This window comes from Bos mutus, chromosome X, assembly GCF_027580195.1.
Source record: "Bos mutus isolate GX-2022 chromosome X, NWIPB_WYAK_1.1, whole genome shotgun sequence".
NCBI lineage: Eukaryota > Metazoa > Chordata > Mammalia > Artiodactyla > Bovidae > Bos > Bos mutus.
In genome coordinates, this window is record NC_091646.1 from 14,230,040 (window position 1) to 14,246,347 (window position 16,308).

Below are 16,308 nucleotides of genomic sequence, written 5' to 3' on the forward strand. Positions count from 1 at the left end.
AGAGAAAAGTGTTGAGTGAGAAAAGGTCAGTGAGACTTTTAAGAAAATGTATGTCCAGTATTCAGTTCTGGGTTAGTGATCTTGGGGTAGGAGGTCTCTTCTGTATGTCTGAGTGCTGTGAAAATAGAACAACTTAACAGCCTATATGGCCCTGTCGGAGGATGACTGTGATAGGCTGGTAAAAGGAACTGTGCTTTGCTCTGTGGTCACCTCTCTGCGATCACTCTTGAGAACTAAATTGTCAGTAGGAAGACAGTAGACCAGAGGTCCCAGCCAGTATATTTGGGAGGGGTGTGCAGAAGTAGCTGCCATATAGAAATAATTCACTTATAAATACATTTCATTCTTGTCATTAATTATTGCAGATGCTGCTGCTCCTCTCAAATAAGATTAGATGGAAAACACTTTAGAAGGTGGAAGAGTGTTAGCATCATTGCTACATATTCGTTGGTTTTAAATTATATTTGCAGATTCTTTGCTACTCATCTCTTTAAGAAGTGACACTGAGTTCACTTTGTGTATGGGCTGAACTTTATAACTTGCTTCCAGTGAGGAGATTCTGGCAGAAGTATCACTTCCATTGATTACAAAAGGACTGTAGATTTTTTTCTGGGTTCTCTGTCTGTCTCTCTCACCACTTCTACCCTTCTTTTCTGCTCGGTGAGGAACTGAGGCCACATAAGTGAGCTTGAGACTGTATCCTTTAGTCCCAGTAAAGCCCATCTCACCTCCTCACTTGCAATTTTGAGAGATATTCTGAGCTAGAACCACCTAGCTAAGCCATTCTTGAATTCTTGACCCATATAAACTATGAAATAACAATTTTTGTTTGCTTTAAGTTTGCAAGATAGAAATAATTTATTACCCATCACTACATAACTTATACACATATTATTATTCTAGATTACAGAGGATAAACTGAAATCCCCAGAGGTCGGTGGATGTTTCCCTGAACGTGAAGCTGTAAATGATCAGAATTGACATTCAAGCCCTAGTCTTTTGACTCCTAGTTCATCACCCCTTCCATTGTATCAGACTACCACCAGTCATGTGTAAGTAAAACATTTCTTATATTTCCAGACCTGGAATATATCATTCTAAAAGCATTATTGACTCTTAATCAGAAATAAGAAGATAAAGATCAATGATTTAATTGTTCTCTGTATATGTTAAACAAAAATAGCAACTCTAAAACTCTGAAAACCAATTATTATAACCAAAAAGCAGCAAGGAACTTTAGGGATATCTACCTGCAGTTTTACTACTCTAGACAGAAAATTAGAGAAATTTACTGACAAATGCCATAGCTTGACTTAAAGAGGGAGCAAGGACTCAGACTTAAGTCACCTGGATAAAGGGAGCATTTTTGAATTGTGATATTAATGTACAAACTTGGTTCCCTGAGGACAGTGGCTTACAAGTTCATATAAATGAAGCTTGACACAATGACTGCCATGGAGACTTGAAACTCTTACCTGACCTCTTACTAGATGAACAATGCTCTTTATTCCTTCTGTAAAACACTGATTGACACTCAAATGCACACTGAAAACACAGCAGATAGCTTCCTACTTGGACACATCTGGATCTACCTGTTGAGTTTCATGCTTACCAAGAATCATTATGTTTGTTTCCAAACCTCTTTATGTCAAGGGTACCTTACTACTGTTTAACAGTTTTATTTAATTGAATATTATATAAGTGAATCAGTAGGAATTTTAAATGAGATCTATCTTTTTTCTGTGAAATATAAATTAAATGATTCGAGAAGAGTTGATAGAGGTGTGTTGCTAATTTTATTGTAATGGTTTTAGAATTAGGTGTGGGGGAGAGATTGGACAAAATAAAATAAAAATCTGTAAGCATTCTGTACCTTGATTCCTTCATGTGTGTCCTCACACTTATGCTACATTTCAAAAAAAAAAAAAAAGTGAAAGAGATAATGCCATACCATGTGGCGTATATAATAATGACCATGAGAAAGTGAAATCAGAGGACCCACACTCAATGATAAGGTCTTAACCCTACATCAAGAAAATAATTTATATGGTTTCATATTAAATTATCTAAGGTATGTATGTCATTTTTAAATTATTTCCAGTTTCAACCAAGGTTTTCAATTAATCACAAGGGTGGTTGATACAATTGGTCACCAGTGTATCAGGTAATAAGGCTTTTGACTCCAGTACTCTTGCCTGGAAAAATCCCATGGGTGGAGGATCCTGGTAGGCTGCAGTTCATGGGGTCACTAAGAGTCGGACATGACTGAGCGACTTCAATTTCACTTTTCACTTTTATGCATTGGAGAAGGAAACAGCAACCCACTCCAGTGTCCTTGCCTGGAGAATCACAGGGACGGCAGAGCCTGGTGGGCTGCCGTCTATGGGGTTGCACAGAGTCCGAAACAACTGAAGTGACTTAGCAGCAGCAGCAGCTATAGTAGAGTGTTAGTGTTGAATGAATGAATGGGAATTTACATAGGATAGGTAAAACAAAGCACCTTACAGACTCAAGGCCATTTTCAGTTTATTTGAAAAATGTGTCAGCACTGTTTAATGTACCCCTAAATGTCAACCCTATTTTCCATTATTGTGTACTTAGAAGACGTTTGAAGTGAACATAAAGAACTTCCAAGCCTCTCCTTGTTTCGTGTCACACTTATCTCCCTCCTTGACAGAACAGATTTCTTTCTTTGGGTGTCTTGTGAAAGTTCTCTCTTGGCAGCTCGAGCTGAGTGGCTTCCATGCTGGGTGAGAGTTTGCAGGCAGCCTATTTTCCCAGTGTCATCCACAATGTGATAGTGGTTTCTGACAAAGGAGTTTCCAGGGCTGCTAGGCAACCATTACTGATGGCTAAAAATAGGGAGCAGCCATCATATTACGGGACTCGGGAAGCTTAAGGAGCTTTTGTAAGCCAATAACTCTGGTAGATAATTACTATCGGATTCTACTGTTGAAATGGATTAAAAATACATTGTGAAAAAAAAAAAAAATGTGTGTGAATCTAGTCATTTGTACAGCAAAAGCAGTTCCTCAAAGCTTTGTTTGCATTGATTTATTTTCATGTGAATTCAGTTTAAAAATACTTGTTGTCTTTGATCTGGGTAGACACTGTCTTCATGTGAGCTTATTTCCTTGAATTAAAGACATGTAATTGTGTGACAGCGTACAAATATAGAACATGGGCTTGGAACTTTCCTCTGAATGGACCATCCATCAATTTCTCCAGAGTTTCAGCTTTACATATCACCACTACAGCAGGATTTATCTTCCTCTGCATTTTTAACGTTTTGCATTCATTCATTTAACATTAATTGCCTGTCTTTACCATCATTCTTATATCTCTCCATCATCTGTTATGCTCTTGTTCTTCTCATTTATTTATCCCCCTAGCTCTATTACTCTGCAAATGCCCATCTCCATCAACTCTTGATATCTGTTATCCATATAGTATCATTATTACCTTCGCCTCCTCCTCATTCAGCCACATTATTGTGTGGGGGTTTTAATGACCACCCTTCCTAAACGTGAATGTCCATCCCTTTCTGACCCTTTGATTTTTTGTAAAAAGAATATTTCTTTGTAGTATCTGACACTCTCACAATAATGTCTAACTCTGTCTAACTCAGTAAGGACAGGGATCACATGTTTCCTTTTGCTCACTGTTGTCTCCACTGTGTAATAGAGTAACTGGCATTTAAGAGTCACCCAATGAATATTTGTTGAATGAATGCAGAAATGTCTGCATGTATTTGTATCCTCATCCATTTCAGTCTCCTTCACACCATCACCTCATCGGGTTCTCTCATCACCATCTTTATGTTGTCAGTTATCATTCCGACAGACTGTCTATCAGACTCTCTATTCATCGTCCCGACTATTCATCTGTCCATTTCTACTCCTAGACCTCCCTATCTGTATCTGAGCAACCATCTAACATCTTACTAATTAATATAAGATCTTTTTGTCTATCATCCTTGTATCTCTGTCAATTCTTCTGTTGCTCAGTGATCCATCATTCTCCATCATTCCTTCCTACCTAAATTACATTATGTATCATTTCAACATAAAATGATAGGTGTGTATAATTTTTAGTGAAAACCAAAAAGAAGGATTACAGAGAATTTAAACATCTTTCTTCCTTTTATTTTTATAGGAATGCAAATATATGAACTCAGCAAATAAAAAGAAGAGAAAAACAGCATCTTAAGTGGTGCCTGCCACTCCATTTAATGAATACAGTCTATAAATGGAACTTGAGATAGCTGTTGTACCCAGTAATTTTTAATGAGATTACAAAGTATAAAAACAGGTATTATTCATATGACATGGCCTTAAAACACCAGCCAACTATTTCTTGTGCAGCTCACCCGAAGCAACAGCAATCTGTTCCAAATTTAGAAGAAAAATGACTGTTAGATATATTGAGAGACAGCAGAGTGATTTATATTACAGCATTTTCCTATGAGAATGTCAAGTTTCACTTTGACTGTTGATAATTTTAGCCTTATAACCTGCCTTTTGGAACCTAACCTCCATGTAAAGTGTGATTCCACCATAGCCATTATTCATAGGGCAGAAAGTAAAGCTTAAGCTTCATTTTGAAGGGTGATTTGAATTTTTTCAGAAAGAAAGGGCAAGAGTGGTCAAGGATGAGGGATGACAAACCACTCTCCAGGTTTATTGAACTGAATGTCTCAAGCACATGTGCATCTCCCTGCCAGCTGTTGATCTCTGTCATTGGTTGCCTAGTAGAGTATTATAGTCTTGCCTCAGTAACTGTTGGGTTGGCCCCAAAATTCATTATGTCATCTTTCCATAATATCTTATGCAAAAACCCAAACAAACTCTTGGGCCAACCCAATATAAGGCATTGGTTCCAGGACCTCCCTATGGATACTTGACTCCATGAATGCTCAAATCCCTTATATAAGATGGTGTATTATTTGCATGTAACCTATGCACATCCTCCTGTTTACTTGAAATCATCCCTAGATTACATATACCTAATACAGTAAATGTCATGTAAATAGCTGTAAATATGGCATCTGGTCCCATCACTTCATGGGAAATAAATGGGGAAACAGTGGAAACAGTGTCAGACTTTATTTTGGGGGCTCCAAAATCACTGAAGATGGTGATTGCAGACATGAAATTAAAAGACGCTTACTCCTTGGAAGGAAAGTTATGAGCAACCTAGATAGCATATTGAAAAGCAGAGACATTACTTTGCCAACAAAGGTCCGTATAGACAAGGCTATGGTTTTTCCAGTGGTCATGTATGGATGTGAGAGTTGGACTGTGAAGAAAGCTGAGCACTGAAGAATCGATGCTTTTGAACTGTGGTGTTGAAGAAAAGCTGAAACTCCAGTACTTTGGCCACCTCATGCGAAGAGTTGACTCATTGAAAAAGACCCTGATGCTGGGAGGGACTGGGGGAAGGAGGAGAAGGGGACAACAGAGGATGAGATGGCTGGATGGCATCACCAACTCGATGGACGTGAGTTTGAGTGAACTCCGGGAGTTGGTGATGGACAGGGAGGCCTGGCGTGCTGCGATTCATGGGGTCGCAAAGAGTTGGACACGACTGAGTGACTGAACTGAACTGAACTGATAATGTAAATGGTATGTAAATAGTTGTATAGCAAATTCAGGTTTTACTTTTTGAAACTTTCTGGATTTTTTTTTAATATTTTAAAGTCTGTGGTTGGTTGAATCCATGGATGCAGAACCCATGGATACAGAGAGTTGATTGTGGGTTAATCTACCAAAGTAATCCTTGAATAGGAGAAATATTGAAGAGTACAATATAATAAAAATAAATAATTCCTTTGTCTTATTTATCAACTTCAGACATTGTCTAAAACTGTTTTAAGAAGCAATTTGCATGCAGATTAAAACAAGGACAGTGGAGCCAGCTTGTCTAAATTTGAATATGGCTTCACCACTCACTAGATGAGTGATCATGAATGGGTTATTTAGCACTCTATGCTCATTTTTTCATCTGCAAAATAAGAATAAAAATAGCATTGTCCCTAGATCATTATGAGAATTAAATGATTTAATATATGTGAAGCCCTTAAAACAGTGGCTAGTACAGTCTTGTTGATGTTATTGTCATTTACTTGCTTTTACATTTTGGAATTTTAGCTTACTTACATCATCATTCATCTTTTCTGTCTCCCTCCTCCCACTGTGGTTCTATCATATCATCGGCAACTTTAAGCAACATTAACTACTTCATTTCTCTTGATTCCCCTCTTTTCAGATGAGGAAATCAGTGGGTTCACCCTCCCTTCCATCTTGTTTAACTTTCAGTGTCAGTTCCATTTTGATCTTTACCTTCTCAAAGTTGATAATGGTCTTAGTCTGATCTGTAAGCATGATTAACATTTTGGTGGTTTGTCCAAAACTCTAAAATGGAAAAAAAAAAGCATAATAAAGATCAATTAACATTGGCAATGTAAATGGTGGCCACTTCAGAGATGAGCAATATGCTTAAAACCACATTCCTGTCTCCAGGTCCAATGTCACAACCACTTAGCTATACAAAGGAGAGTGTTTCAAGAATCAATTTCAGTTAGATGCTCCTTTTCCATAAACCACATTGATTTTACCATGACCTCAAAGTTTTCTAAGACAGCTTTTACTGTATTGAGTCTATCAGTTCTTTCCACATCCCAGAATCTTCCATTCTGAATCCCCTGTCCTCACACTCCCAGCTGGACTGCTGATTCTGTAGGACACCTGAATAACTGCTATCCTGGAATTTCCCTTACTGTTTGACTAGATCCTATTTTCTTTTTCTTCTCAGTTTACACCTTTTGTGTTATCCCTAAAGTACATTCCTAAGTAACATTCTGAAATAGATGAGATGCAAACTTTGAAGTCCTTGCTGCCTGAAAAGTTCTATATTCTGTCTTCATTTTCAGAGTCTGGTCAGCATAAAATTTCACACACACACACTTTCCTTTCAAAACTGTGAAACATTTCTTTATTGGCTTCTAGCACCCAGCATAACTGATGACAATTTTGATATTAATCTGACACTTATTCTTTTGTACGTGGCTCAGTCCTTATGCAACCCCACCCAATCTCTCAGAAAGATTTTATGTTTTGTAATTTTCATTGCAGTTATATAGTTTTACAATTATATTCATAGGAAATAGTCTTAATTTTCTCGTATTGTTCTGCACCCTTTGATCTGAAGATTTGTGTATTTTTGCTTTGGGAAATTCTTTTCTATTATTTACTGGATATTTTGTACTCATAGACTCCCTGTTCTCCCTTTGCAGAACTTCTATTAGCCATGATTTGAAACTATGAGATAAATTCTTTTTTTTAATGTTTCCCTCATGTTTTTCTCCTTATTTTGTTCTTTTTTTTTTAATCTGCTTACATTTATCTTTGTTTTTGATGAAATTTAGTTGGGAAAAGATAGGCAGATGAATTTGACATGTAGGGTTAGGCTGACTTCCAACTGTTGAGATAATTGGAAAAGATAAAAATCTAGAGGAGCCCTCATATTATTAAAAGGGGTCTCAAACACTGACTTTGCAGACTATATTTTTAAGAGAGACTACCTTTGATTGAATCAATCTGTGGAGCAATTTATGCCCAAGGACATTGTTGAGAACAGTTGAGCAATCAGCCAGTGATTAGTAGAGTTTACCAGCAGGAAGCAGTTAAGGAAAGAGACAAAAGAGCTCTGCAGCAAACATTTCATCCCAGGGAGAACATGGGCATACTTAAGACTTTGTATCCTCAAGTGCAGCATCGGGGCTTCTCATTCCTAGAGACGATATGCTCTTCATTAAAATAAACTCTGCCAGTCATTAACCAAATTACAAAGCAAATAACAAAATGCCCTGGAGAAGACAGACCAGTATCCAGAGTTGCTACAACATTTTATTTAGAACGTCCATGTTAGAAGAAAGATTACAAGACATGCAAAGAAACAGGAAAGTATGAGCCATCCACTGGAAAAAAGAAAATTCAGGAACCAGAAACTCTTCACCAGGACAAATAGATGTCATATTTAACAGGAAAAGTCTTCAAAGTAACTATTAGAAATGTATTCAAAGAATGAAGAAACACTGATTAGGAAGTAATGGAAAATATGACAGCAAAGTCACATCAAATCAAAAGCATTAATAAACAGAAATTATATAAAAGAACAAATGGAAATTCTTTAGTTGAAAGTACAGTAACTGAAATTTTAAAAAACATCACTAGAAGAGCTCAGCAGTAGGTTTAAGTGGGGGAAGAAAGAATTAATGATTCTGAAGATAAACCAATAGAGACTATGCAATCTGAACAACAAAGAGAAGGGATAAATGAAGACATTTTAAAAAATACACCTCAGAGAAATGTATGGCACCATTAAGCACAACAATATGGATTTTACTGGCTAGTTTTACCAGTCAACTTGGCTAGACTTTAGTACCAAGTTACTCATTCAGACAGTCATCTAACTGTTGCTGTGAAAGTATTTTGTAAACATGATTAACATATGTCATCAGTTGTCCTTAAATAGAAATTACCCTCAATAATGTGGGTGGATATAATCCAATAAACTTCTAGGACTTAAGAGCAAAAACCTACATTTACTTAGAATAAATTCTGCTTCAACACTGCAAAACAGGTCTGGTCTGAGATTTAACAAGAAGTAGGGGAAGCACACCTGTGTTGGGCTAAGGAAGTGACTGCAAATTGTAACTCAAAATCATAGGAAAAAAATGATGAGATCAAGAAATGGTAGAAATGAAAGTTAAGAATGCACAACTTACAATTGTTTGCTTATTTTCATTGTTGTGTCTGAGCTTCTTTAAAACACAAAATTATATAAAGCAATAATTCTAACAATGTAATGTTATACAATGGTTACTACATATATAGATGCAATATGCTTAATGATAATATCACAAAAAGGGAGAGAGAAAGTAGAGATATAAGTGTATAATCTCTATATCACAGTGGCAAAAGTATAAATCTTAAGCAGATTCTGATAATTTAAGATTGGCAATGGTAAGCTCTAAAGCAACCAAGAAGGAAATCACTTTTAAAAGAGTCAAAAATTAAATGAATTAGGGGGACGGTCCTAAGATGGCAGAGAAATAGGACAGGGAGACCACTTTCTCCCCCACAAATTCATCAAAAGAACATTTGAACGCTGAGTAAATTCCACAAAACAACTTCTGAATGTAGGCAGAGGACATCAGGCACCCAGAAAAGCAGCCCATTGTCTTCTAAAGGAGGTAGGAAAAAATATAAAAGATAAATAGAGAGACAAAAGAGGTAGGGACAGAAAAAAAAAAAAAAAAGAGGTAGGGACAGAGCTCCGTCCCGGGAAAGGAGTCTTAAAAAAGAGAAGTTTCAAAAAAAAAAAAAAAGGAGAGAAGTTTCCAAACACCAGGAAATACTCTCACTGCCGAGTCTATGGTGAGCCTTGGAACCACAGAGGGCAACATAACCAGGAGGAAAAATAAATAAGTAATTAAAACCCACAGATTACGTACCCAGTGGTAACTCCCCTGGGGGAGAAGCAGCGCAAACGCCTGCATCCACCACTAGCAAGTGGGGCTGGGCAGGGAGGCGTGGGCTTCAGTGCTTAGGGTAAGGACCAGGCCTGAATTCCCCAAGGGCAATCTGAGGAAACTAACTTGGGATAGCAAACCAGACTGTGGGATAGCTACCACATGAAAAGCCCTAACCTAAGACACCTTCAGGCCTGCTCACAGAACAAAGGACTGAGCAGAGCTAGCCTGCTGCAGGCTGGCCCATCCACCTCCAGTGACAGGCAGGCAAGGGCAGCCAGAGACGGAAGGGGGCAGTCATGGCCCCAGAGAGGCATTATCTACCAAACTGAAAGCAGGCTTCATTGCTAACCAAGATTTCTTGGGATTCTGGACAGTCAATATCTGCCTGAGAAGGTGTGCTGGTTGTACGCCCAGAAAACCGAGTGGCAGGGATGGGGGAGGTGATAAGTCGCAGCGACCGCACTCACCAAACACTTGGTCACCTGACCTGCTTGGACCTGAGAAGGGCACCAAACGCAGGCCCAACCAAGTCTGCGCCTTTGAGGAGTACCCAAGTACCTGAACCTGAGCAGCTCAGACCTGGGAAGTGCACACAACCCAGGACCAGCTTCAGACAGTTCCTGGCAGAGCAACCTAGAGCCTAAGCAGTGTAGACAGGGAAAGCACACATGCCGTGAGTGAGGGCAAACCCAGTGTGGCCGAGACACTGTGAGCACACACCAGTGTTATTTGTTTGCAGTGTCCCTCCCTCCCCACAGCACGACTGAGCAAGTGAGCCTACAAAAGTGTCCACCACCGCCCCCTGTGTCAGGGTGGAAATTAGACACTGAAGAGACCAGCAAGCAGAAGAAGCTAAACCAGAGGGAACCTCCCTGGAAGTGACAGGAGCAATAGATTAAAACCCTGCAGTTAGTACCAACTACATAGGAAGGGGCCTATAGATCTTGAGAAATATAAGCTGGATCAAGGAACTATCTGAAATGAACTGACCCCACACTGCCCACAAAAACACCAGAGAAAGCCTGAAATACATTTTTACTGTTTTTACTATCATGCTTTAATTTTTTTTTTAAGTCCTCAATTACTCCTTTAATTTTCACTTTTATATTCTACTATTACTTTGCAAAAATAAAAAGAGAGACCCTATTTTTAAAGCAAATATCATGCATATTTATTTTATAATTTTTGTGACTTTTTTATTTTTCTTTAATATTGAATTTTTGAAAATCCAACCTCTACTCCAGATTTTTAATCTTTTCTTTTTGGTATTTGTTATCAATTTTGTACCTTTAAGAACCCAGTCTTCAGTACCCATTTTTACTTGGGAGCGAGATTACTGGCTTAACTGCTCTCTCCCCCTTTGGACTCTCCTTTTTATCCACCAGGTCGCCTCTATCTCCTCCCTCCCCTTCTCTTCTCTACCAAACTCTGTGAATCTCTTTGTGTGTTCTGGACAGTGGAGAACACTTAGGGAACTGATTACTGGCTGGATCTGTCTCTCTCCTTTTGATTCCCCCCTTTATCCTACTGGCCACCTCTGTCTCCTTCCTCCCTCTTCTCTTCTCTGTATAACTCCGTGAACATCTCTCAGCAGTCCAGACTGTGGAGCGAACATAAGTAAGTGATTACTGGCTAGCTTGCTCTCTCCTCTTTTGTTTCCACCTCATCTCATCCTGGTCACCTCTATCTCCCTGATCCCTTTTCTCTTCTCCACGTAACTCTGTGAACATCTCTGGGTGTCCCTCACTGTGGAGAAACTTTTCATCTTTAACCTAGATGTTTTATCAATGGTACTGTATAGATGGAGAAAGCTTGAGGCTATATAAAATAAGACTGAAAACCAGAAGCAGGAGGCTTAAATCCAAATCCTGAGAACACCAGAGAACTCCTGACTCCAGGGAATATTAACCAACAGGAGCTCATCAAACACCTCCATACCTACACTGAAACCAAGCACCACCCAAGGGCCAACAAGTTCCAGAGCAAGACATACCATGCAACTTCTCCAGCAACACAGGAACATAGAGCTGAGCTTCAATATACAGGCTGGCCAAAGTCACTCCAAACCCATTTACATCTCATAACTCATTACTGGACACTTCATTGCACTCCAGAGAGAAAAAATTCAGCTCCACCTACCAGAACACCGACACAAGCTTCCCTAAACAGGAAACCTTGGCAAGCCACCAGTACAACCCCACCCACAGCGAGTAAACTCCACAATAAAGAGAACTCCACAAAGTGCCAGAATATAGAAAGGCCACCCCAAACACAGCAATATAAACAAGATGAAGAGACAGAGGAATACCCACCAGGTAAAGGAACAGGATAAATGTCCACCAAACAAATCAAAAGAGGAAGAGATAGGGAATCTACCTGATAAAGAATTCCAAAAAAAAAAAAAAAAGAATTCCAAACAATGATAGTGAAAATGATCCAAAATCTTGGAAACAAAATGGAATCACAGATGAATAGCCTGTAGATAAGGATTGAGAAGATGCAAGAAAAGTTTAACAAGGACCTAGAAGAAATAAAAAAAAGAGTCAATATATAATGAATAATGCAATAAATGATATCAAAAACACTCTGGAGGGAACAAATAGAATAATGGAGGCAGAAGATAGGATTAGTGAGGCAGAAGATAGAATGATAGAAATAAATGAATCAGAGAAGAAAAAAGAAAAACAAAAAACGAATTAAAAGAAATGAGGACAACCTCAGATATCCCTGGGACAATGTTAAATGCCCCAACATTCAAATCATAAGAGTCCCAGAAGAAGAAGACAAAAAGAAAGATCATGAGAAAATACTTGAGGAGATAATAGTGTAAAACTTCACTAAAATGGGGAAGGAAATAATCACCCAAGTCCAAGAACCCTAGAGAGTCCCAAACAGGATAAACCCAAGGCGAAACACCCCAAGACACATATTAATCAAATTAACAAAGATCAAACACAAAGAAAAAATATTAAAAGCAGCAAGGGAAAAACAACAAATAACACACAAGTGGATTTGCATAAGGATAGCAGCTGATCTTTCAATAGAAACTCTTCAGGCCAGGAGGGAATGGCAAGACATACTTGAAGTGTTGAAAGAAAATAACCGACAGCCCAAATTACTGTACCCAGGAAGGATCTCATTCAAATATGAAGGAGAAATCAAAAGCTTTACAGACAAGCACAAGCTGAGAGAATTCAGCACCACGAAACCAGCTCTCCAACAAATGCTAAAGGATCTTCTCTAGACAGGAAACACAAAAAGGGAGTATAAACTCAAATCCAAAACAATAAAGTAAATGGCAATGGGATCATACTTATCAATAATTACCTTAAACGTAAATGGGTTGAATGCCCCAACCAAAAGACAAAGACTGGCTGAATGGATAAAAAAAACAAAACCCCTATACATGTTGTCTACAAGAGACCCAACTCAAAACACATACAGACTGAAAATGAAGGGCTGGAAAAAGATATTCCATGCAAATAGAGACCAAAAGAAAGCAGGAGTAGCAATATTCATAGCAGGTAAAATAGACTTTAAAACAAAGTCTTTGAAAAGAGACAAAGAAGAACACTACATAATGATCAAAGGATCAATACAATAAGAAGATATAACAATTATAAATATATATGCACCCAACATAGGAGCATCACAATATGTAAGACAAATGCTAACAAGTATGAAAGGGGAAATTAACAATAACACAATAATAGTGGGAGACTTTAATACCCCACTCACACCTATGGATAGATCAACTAAATATAAAATTAACAAGGAAACACAAACTTTAAATGATACAATAGAACAGTTAGACCTAATTGATATCTATAGGACATTTCACCCCAAAACAATGAATTTCACCTTTTTCTCAAGTGCACACAGAACTTTCTCCAAGATAGATCACATCCTGGGCCATAAATCTAACCTTGATAAATTCAAAAAATGGAAATCATTCCAAGTATCTTTTCTGACTACAATGCAGTAAGATCTTAATTACAGGAGAAAAACTATTAAAAATTCCAACATATGGAGGCTGAACAACACGTTGCTGAATAACCAACGAATCACAGAAGAAATCAAAAAAGAAACCAAAATGCATAGAAATGAATCAAAATGAAAACACAACAACCCAAAACCTGTTGGAAACTGTAAACGCAATGCCAAGGGGAAAGTTCATAGCAATACAGCATACCTCAAGAAAGAAGAAAAAAGGCAATTAAATAACCTAACTCTACACCCAAAGCAACTAGAAAAGGAAGAAATGAAGAACCCCAGGGTTAGTAGAAGGAAAGAAATCTAAAAATTAGGGCAAAAATAAATGCAAAAGAAACAAAAGAGACCATAGCAAAAATCAACAAAACCAAAAGCTGGTTCTTTGAGAAGATAAATAAAATTGACAAACCATTAGCCAGACTCATCAAGAAACCAAGGGAGAAAAATCAAATCAGTAAAATTAGAAATGAAAATGGAGAGATCACAACAGACAACACAGAAATACAAAGAATCATAAGAGACTACTATCAGCAATTATATGCCAATAAAATGGACAACTTGGAAGAATGGACAAATTCTTAGAAAAGTACAACTTTCCAAAACTGAACCAGGAAGAAATAGAAAATCTTAACAGACTCATCACAAGCACAGAAATGGAAACTGTAATAAAAATCTTCCAGCAAACAAAAGCCCAGGTCCAGACGACTTCACAGCTGAATTCTACCAAAACTTTAGAGAAGAGCTAACACCTATCCTGCTCAAACTCTTCCAGAAAATTGCAGAGGAAGGTAAACTTCCAAAGTCATTCTATGAGGCCACCATCACCCTAATACCAAAACCGGAAAAAGATGCCACAAAAAAAAGAAAGAAAGAAAGAAAACTACAGGCCAATATCACTGATGAACATACATACAAAAAGCCTTAACAAAATTCTAGCAATCAGAATCCAACAACACATTACAAAGATCATACATCATGACCAAGTGGGCTTTATTCCAGGGATGCAAGGATTATTCAATATCCACAAATCAAACAATGTAATACACCACATTAAAAAATTGAAAAATAAAAGCCATATGATTATCTCAATAGATGCAGAGAAAGCCTTTGACAAAATTCAATATCCATTTATGATCAAAACCCATCCAGAAAGGAAGAATAGAAGGAACATACCTCAACATAGTAAAAGCTATATATGACAAGCCCACAGCAAGCATTATCCTCAATGATGAAAAATTGAAAGCATTTCCCCTAAAGTCAGGCACAGGACAAGGGTGCCCATTTTCATCATTACTATTCAACATAATTTTGGAAGTTTTGGCCACAACAATCAGAGCAGGAAAAGAAATAAAAGGAATCCAAAATGGAAAAGAAGAAGGAAAACTCTCACTGTTTGCAGATGGCATGATCCTCTACATAGAAAACCCTGAAGACTCCACCAGAAATTACTAGAGCTAATCAATGAATATAGTAAAGTTGCAGGATATAAAATTGACACAAAGAAATCCCTTGCATTCCTATACGCTAATAATGAGAAAACAGAAAGAGAAATTAAGGAAACAATTTCATTCACCATTGCAATGAAAAGAATAAAATACTTAGGAGTATATCTACCTAAAGAAACTAAAGACCTATATATAACTATAAAACACTGGTGAAAGAAATCAAAGAGGGCACTAATAGATGGAGAAATATACCGTGTTCATGGATCAGAAGAATCAATATAGTGAAAATGAGTATACTACCCAAAGCAATCTATAGATTCAATGCAATCCCTATCAAGCTACCAACAGTATTTTTCACAGAGCTAAAACAAATAATTTCACAATTTGTATGGAAATACAAAAAACCTTGATTAGCCAAAGCAATCTTGAGAAAGAAGAATGGAACTGGAGGAATCAACCTGCCTGACTTCAGGCTCTATTACAAAGCCACAGTCATCAAGAGAGTATGGTACTGGCACAAAGACACAAATATAGATCAATGAAACAAAATAGGAAGCCTAGAGATAAACCCACACACTTATGGACACCTTATCTTTGACAAAGGAGGCAAGAATATACAATGGATTAAAGACAATCTCTTTAACAAGTGGTGCTGGGAAATCTGGTCAACCACTTGTGAAACTAGAACACTTTCTAACACCATACACAAAAATAAACTCAAAATGGATTAAAGATCTAAATGTAAGACCAGAAACTATAAAACTCCTAGAGGAGAATATAGGCAAAACACTCTCCGACATAAATCACAGCAGGATCCTCTATGACCCACCTCCTAGAATATTGAAAATAAAAGAAAAATAAACAAATGGGACCTAATTAAACTTAAAAGTTTCTGCAAAACAAAGGAAACTATAAGCAAGGTGGAGAGACAGCCTTCAGAATGGGAGAAAATAATAGCAAAAGAAACAACTAACAAAGAATTAATCTCAAAAATACACAAGCAACACCTGCACCTCAATCCCAGAAAAATAAATGACCCAATCAAAAAATGGGACAAAGAACTAAACAGACATTTCCCCAAAGAAGACATACAGATGGCTAACAAACACATGAAAAGATGCTCAACATCACTCATTATCAGAGAAAAGCAAATCAAAGCCACAATGAGGTACCATCTCACACCAATCAGAATGGCTGCTATCCAAAAATCTACAAGCAATAAATGCTGGAGAGGATGTGCAGACAAGGGAAACCTCTTACACTGTTGGTGGGAATGCAAACTAGTATAGCCACTATGGAGAACAGTGTGGAGATTCCTTAAAAACCTAAAAA

General features: G+C 37.6%; 1 long non-coding RNA gene across 1 annotated transcript; it reads right to left on the reverse strand.

The window, feature by feature from the left end:
• Positions 1–4,223: 4,223 nt before the first annotated feature.
• On the reverse strand, positions 4,224–11,598 carry LOC138986353 (uncharacterized). Its single transcript, XR_011463185.1, has 3 exons — positions 11,532–11,598; positions 6,342–6,413; positions 4,224–4,385 (listed from the first exon to the last, which is right to left on the reverse strand). It is a non-coding gene; the product is annotated as an uncharacterized lncRNA (long non-coding RNA).
• Positions 11,599–16,308: the final 4,710 nt, after the last annotated feature.